Source organism: Erythrolamprus reginae, chromosome 1 (assembly GCF_031021105.1).
Source record: "Erythrolamprus reginae isolate rEryReg1 chromosome 1, rEryReg1.hap1, whole genome shotgun sequence".
Taxonomy (NCBI): Eukaryota; Metazoa; Chordata; class Lepidosauria; order Squamata; family Dipsadidae; genus Erythrolamprus; species Erythrolamprus reginae.
This window is the reverse complement of record NC_091950.1, coordinates 321,405,401-321,412,809: the sequence shown is the minus strand read 5'-3', so window position 1 is coordinate 321,412,809 and position 7,409 is coordinate 321,405,401.

Below are 7,409 nucleotides of genomic sequence, written 5' to 3'. Positions count from 1 at the left end.
ATCAGTTGGAGCTCTTCCTAGAACCATTGGATTACTGTGATTTACTCAGTGTGGTGCTGTCTCTCCCTCGACAACCACACAAGAATTCCAACTGGTGCAAAATATGACTGTGCGTTTACTAGTCAAATTCATGAATGACATGTGAAATTGCCTCTTAGGAGAACTGCATTAGTGACCATTTTGTACAGCTGAAGTAGCAGGTTATAACTTATCAAGCATAAATGTCTCAGTTCTAGGACTTTTTGAGACTGGGTATCTCAGCAGAACTTTCCCACCAGTATGGGAAAACAGACAACACAATTAAGTGAATGTTGCATCATTTTATGATCTTACCTGCCATAGTTGTTAAATGAATCACTCCAGTTGTTATATTAGTAATGCAACTGTTAAGTGAATCTGGTTTCTCCATTAACTTTGCTTGTTGGATGGTCATAAAAGATGATTGCATGACCTCAGAATATTGTAACCATCATAAATACATGCCAGTAGCCAAGCATTCAAATTTTGATCACATGAACAACGGGGATGCTACAATGGTCATAAGTGTGAAAAACAGTCATAAATCACTTTTTCAGTGGTAATCAAGCAAACCAATGGCTGTAATTCAAAGTCTACCTGTGTTGTAAACCTCCAAGATGAATTTGGGGGAGCCAGTTTTCAGGTTCAGCTTTAGCCATGAAAATTCCCTGGGTGGATTTGGGTCAGTCATTTTCTCTAATCCAGTGTTTCCCAACCTTGGCAACTTGAAGAGATCTGGACTTCAACTCCCAGAATTCCCCAACCAGTGAATGCTGGCTGGGGAATTCTGGGAGTTGAAGTCCAGATCTCTTCAAGTTGCCAAGGTTGGGAAACACTGCTCTAATCTAGTCTCACTTGGTGTTGCATTTACTGATTGTATACACTATCTAGAGCTCCTGGAGGAATAGTAAAATCTCCGGCTAACAAATAACGTTTGCAAGCAAGGCGAGAAGGCTAAATATATGAATATTGTTGAAGCCAAAGTGATTTCAAAAGAGGGAAGATAAGCAAGTCGGATATGAAATTCACTTCCTCACGCTGTTAAAAGGCAAAGAGTTTGTTAATATGCAAAAGAAAATATTAATTAATCTGCTGGAAAATATATCTCACAATTAAAATTAATAAACATTCATAAAGAACATACAACATTATGCTTCAATGCTTTATAGAGATGCAAAAACAGGCAGCTAATGAGTGGCAGATGATAACAGATTAGCTGTTGCTATTCTGGACAGTTGCCAAAATGGAAATACTTACAGATAACATGATTCTGAAAGCATCAATCATGAATAAATACATTCTATCACTAGTAGTTCTCCACTAGACTGACAGAAAGATTTTTAAAAAATTATCTCCCTTCCTCCTCCTGCAGTTACAGAACCTAACATCCAAAATGCATGAATTGTATCTTCAGCTGAATGGATTTAATAGTATGTACACCATGCATTTTATCTCATTCTTAAATCATATGTATGGCCTTATTGGCTTTTGATAAAGGTGAACAAACAAATGGTTCTTGAAATTCCATGTTTCCATTGAATAACAGACAAGTACTTAGTAACCCACCAACGAAGGTTGAAAGATGGTCGCTTCTTAAGGAACGAAGATAAGAATGTTGCAACAGGTGTAATTCAATCAATGCATTTTATTTATTTATTTATTTATATTTGTCAAAAAATTATAGTATGGAAATTTGTATAAATAAAACATTAAAAAATTAGTGATGAAAAGTAATGATAGAAAACAATAGAACAGTAGGACAGGGACGGTAGGCACAATGATGCAATTATGCACGTTTCTTTCAGACCTCTTAGAAAGCAGGAGAGGTCGATTGTAGATAATATTTTGTTAAGGGTTTTGGGGTTAGGAGTAGAAACCACAGAGTCAGGTAGAGCATTCCAGGCGTTGATTACTCTATTGCCGAAGTCGTAATTTTTGCAGTCTAGTTTAAAGCAGTTGACATTTAGTTTAAATCTATTACATGCTTCTGTGTTGTTGTGGTTGAAGATGAAAGCACATTTAGGTATATTTTATGAACTATTGTTAAGTCAGAAAGGAGACGACCGAGTTGTAAGTTGTCTAATCGAAGATTTTCAAGTCTGGCGAACTAAGGTATTTTGTTGCAGGAAGAGGAGTGAAGGATTTTTCTTGTGAAATATTTCTGGACTCTCTCAATTGTGTTGATATCAGATATGCAATGTGGGTTCCATACAGGTGAGCTGTATTCTAGAATTGGTCTGACAAATGTTTTGTAAGCTCTGATTAGCAGATCAATATTACCAGAGAAGAAGCTGCAAAGAATTAGGTTAACAACTCTTAAAGTCTTTTTGGCAATGTTGTTACATTGGGCTTTGGGACTTAGGTTATTGGATATGAGTACTCCAAAGTCTTTGACAGAGTGGGGGGTCATCAATAAGTTCAATTCTTTCAAGTTTACATTTAGTATTAAGATTGTTTTTACCAATGTGTAAGACGTTGTAATTGTAAGACAATGTAGAAGTGTTAAACCTTTATTAAGGCCAGTGATGTGTGTGAAAGAGATATAGGAGGCCCCACAGATTCTCAGATCAGTCCAGTCAGCCCATTTCATTCCTTCAACCCTCCCATATGGAAGAAATGAATGATATTCAAACATTCACCCATTTCAGGTCCTGACCTAGATATGCATTGGGATAGTGTATCTGACCTATGGACCAGATTCCAATTCCCCACTCCAATTCTGAACAATGTTTTTTTTAACTAGACAGTAAAGTAACAGTTGGCCAGGGAAATTCATCCATGGAGGAAACCATGGCTCTGTTTGCTAAACAGGCTTGTTGATTGGAAGAAAAGGGGTGGCATTCATCCTAGTTTTTTCAACATTTCAGTGGGCAGAGCAAATATATTTATCAATGTGCTTATTACTTCCTTCTTACCTGCTTCAATGGCTAAAACTATTCCTGTCATCATACATGGTAACAAACAATTAAAACAGCTAGAAGGGAAAAAATATCACCCAACAACAATTAAAAATGCAATATTGTTTATTTGGAAACAAACACTCCCATATATCACCACACTATAATAAAGATGTAGAGACTCTACAGAAAGTGCAGAGGAAAGCAACCTGGATGATTATGGGACTGGAGGCTAAAACATGAAGAACGGTTGCAGGAACTGGGCATGGACAGTTTAGTGAAGAGAAGGACCAGGGGAGACATGATAGCAGTATTCCAATACTTGAGGGGCTGCTACAGAGAGGAGGGCGTGAGGCTGTTTTCCCAAGCACCAGAGGGCCAGACAAGGAACAATGAATGAAAGCTGACGAAGGAGAAATTCAACCTGGCAATAAGGAGAAACTTTCTGATGATGAGAGCAATCAACCAATGGAACAGGTTGCCTGCGAAGGTTGTGACTCGTGAGAGCTGCAACACTTGAGACTTTCAAGAGAAGATTGGCAGGACATTTGTCTGAAATGGTATAGGGACTCCTGCTTGAGTGGAGGATTGGGCTAGATGACCTACAAGGTCCCTTTCAACTCAAATAGAGGAGTGGGTCGGGCTATTTTCCAAGGCACCAGAAAGTCAGACAAGAAATAATGGATGTAAACTAGCCAAGGAGACATTCAACCTGGAAATAAGGAGAAAATTTCTGACAGTGAGAAAATCAACCAATGGAACAGCTTGCCATCAGAGGTTGTGAGAGCTCCAAAACTTGAGATTTTCAAGAGGAAATTGAACTGCCATTGGTCAGAAATGGTGTAGAGACCTCTGCTTGAGCAGGGTGGTGGGGGGGTTGAACTAGATGGCCTACAAGGTCCCTTCCAACTCTATTACTCTGTTAAAATCTGTTAAAAATACTCAACAAGCATGGCTCAAAAGCTGCTGAAAAACACAGATCTTCATAGCTTCACAGCAGTGTAGCAGTGGTGGTTTGCTCTGAGTTCAGCCCCATTGTGTGAACTGGTAGCACCAGCAGGAGGAGGCTCTGCCCACCTGCACGGGACATTTCTGCACATGCACAGAAGCATTGCTCGTGCATGTGCATGTGAACCAGTAGCAATAGGTTTTAGAACCCACTACTGCAGTGGAGTCAGATTTTAGGGAGAATGTCATTGTACAAGACAAGGAATATCTTAGCATTCTTACCATTGTTCCATATGTTGGGGAAAATAGACTTTCCTCCCCTTGTGTTCTGCCTGGCGTGACAGCTGAGCAGTAATTAAAGTCAAAATCAAACTCACAAACTGCCGTTTCCAAAACACTGAAATATATTGCCTTAACAAATTGAATGAGAGCTGCAATTATGACAAAAGAATGTCTGTTTATTTCCAAAAAGGCTGGGTTATCTTCAAGGCCGATAATGAATGTCTCAACCCCACCAAGGTTTGAAATAATATCTCCAAACTGGGCTGAAGCAAAGGTACTCACTCTTTTTTGCAAGAGCTACAGTCTTTCAGAAAACAGTAGTCCAAAGGCTGGGTTTCTCCAAGGAAGCAAGATGATGGTTTAGAGAAAACTCTGTTTCTTTTTCTCAGTTAAACCATGAACGATAACTCCTGCAAAGAACACTCCCACAAAACCTCCCCTTTTAAGCATGCTGCAGAATTCCCTATTACTCTCAGTTATGATCATGATCTTCTCCTGCGTTTGCCCAGCTGCTCCTGTCACCCCATAATCCTGCACATTCAGGATTGGATCACCAATCACCGTCTCCTCATCTGACCCAGACAAGGCCATAGCTGGGGATTCCATAGGCATTGCAGGAGCCTCCACCTCTATCTCTCCAGCACCTTCAGCTTCCATCTCTCTTTCCCGCTCACTATCTGAATCCTCCGATAGCCATACAGGTCTCCGATGCTCAGACAGACCCGGCTCATCTGGTTCAAAACCTGTTACCAGAGGAGCTGGCTGTGAGCCAACCACAACATCTTGAAGATGTAATATTTCTCTTGATCCAATTGCAATATGCTTCCTTTTTGTCTTTTCCAACCTTGAAGCCCAGGAAGCATACCAGACAAAAGCTACATTTTGTTGTGGTTAGCTCTGCCCCAGCTCCTGCCCCAAGGACTGTGGATATGGGGGAGACATCCACATGCTGCAGGCCTGTTTTGCCTCCGGTGGAATCTGCTGATGAAGGCTCCTCTGACCAAGAAGACATGAGTGACAGGGAGGAGAAGAGTGTGGCAGACAGCTCAGAATGAGATCAATTATCTAGCTCCTCCTTGGATTCGGAACAAGAGTTAATGATACAGCCACGCATGCAGAGAGCGATGCATAGGCAACAACAACTGAGAGATTATTATCAAAGAAAATGAGGCCACCTGTGGTTGGATGGGGCTGTGGTAATTAGTGAGGCTGCTATAAATAGCAGCCTGTGGGTTTGGGCACTGTGGAGGATTATCTGATCGTGGTGTTTCGTGACTGCTTTACTGACTTTGACCTTTTATGTGCTGATTTTTCCCCGCTTTGAAACTAAACCAGAGCAAAGTGTGTTTCACTTTGTGGAAGAAGAAGGACTGTGAATTACCTCACAGCTGCAAGCTAAGTATCTCAGAACTGATAAGGGACTTGTACAAATTACCAGTTTGTTTGGAGACGAGTGCTCTTTGCTATACCAAAAGAGGGCTTGGTTTAAGTGAATTTTCATTATAAAGAACATTGTTTTGAATTTTCAAACGTGTGTGTGTCTGAAATTTGTACCTGTGAATTTTTGAGAGGAGTGTACCAGAGAGCCCGACAGAACACATTTACTATCAGATTCTTTTATCCCAAGTTTTTAATTCAGTCATACCATTACTGTTGAGTTAGGACAGACACTTTTTTCCACTTTAACAATCCATTAATCAAATGTGGATAGTGTCCAAAACTAGGACAGTCCGAACCAAAAGGAGAACGCAACCTTGCTCAGCTTCTTCATTTTCGAAATCTTTGTTTCAGGGAAAGCTATTTTAATGTTGTTTGAAGATCTTGCTATAAGGGAAGCTGTCTAGAAAGATTATGGTTGGCTGGATAGAATTAAGCCATCATATAACAGACAGGATGATATTTATTTTTAAAAAAATAAAACCTTTTTAAAGTTCTTTCAAGAGGAAGGAAAATCATCAGAGGCATATTTAGAATGTATCCAGTCACTTGGGGAAAAGGCCACTGAGAAGACTTTTTAAAAGAATTGTTATCAGCATTTTCCTCAAAATAGAAGGTACTGTATCATTAAACCAGTTTTAATGTTTCAGTTTTGAAACGCTATGGCAGAAAGCTACGTAATGGGCCCACTAGTGAGAAATTGCTCAAGAGAGCCATAAGGAAGAATGAATGTTGTGGAAAATGAAAATTAACAAAGCAACAGGAAGCTTCCTTCTGCAAATTTCACCACAGGCAATGCTTACCTGGACCGAGAGCTACAGGGATTTAAGTGATCTACTAAACTGAAGGATATTTGGCAATATAACCAGGTTTTCCCCCCTGTCATTAGCAGAACAAGGCCAAATCTACATCTACCAGCTAAGCCAGTGTGGTCTAGTTCCCACAACACACTTACTTTGGTGAATGGGAGATAGTGTATTGTAAGACTGCTGAAGCGATATCAGATTCTCCAATCAACAATGCCCAAGGAAATTAGATTTACTCCTAAATAAGCTCAGTTTCACATGAATTTATCTCAACTCCATTTAGGCATATGAATCAGGGGAATAAGAGAATCAGTCAATTTCTCAGTTTTGTTGGCAAACAAATGGCATGGGTGCCACAGGTGCCACTTGGAGCCATATCTGCTGGCACATGAGCCATTGCCTGAGCTCAGTTCCAACGTGCATATGAGTGCCAGCCAGCTGATTTTTGGCTCACACAGGGGCTCTGCAAGGACATTTTTGGCTTCCAGAGAGCCTCCAGGGAGAAGCGAGCCGGGGTGGCGCAGCAGGTAGAGTGCTGTACTGCAGGCCACTGAAGCTGACTTGTAGATCTGAAGGTCAGCGGTTCAAATCTCATCACCGGCTCAAGGTTGACTCAGCCTTCCATCCTTCCAAGGAGGGTAAAATGAGGACCCAGATTGTGGGGGCAATAGTCTAGCTCTGTTTAAAAAGTGTTATTGCTAACATGTTGTAATCCACCCTGAGTCTGAGGAGAAGGGCAGCATAAAAAAAATATCAAAGAAAGAAAGAAAGAAAGAAAGAAAGAAAGAAAGAAAGAAAGAAAGAAAGAAAGAAAGAAAGAAAGAAAGCCTTTGGAGCCTGGGGAGGGCGAAACACAAGCCTATTGGGCCCACCAGAAGTTGGGAAAACAGGCCTTTTCTGGCCTCCAGAGGCGGGGGAAGCTGTTTTCACCCTTCCCAGGCAATGAATTATTTGTGTGGGCACACACACATGCACAATAGCACATGCCCATGTTCTTTCGGCATCTGAGGGAAAAAAGGTT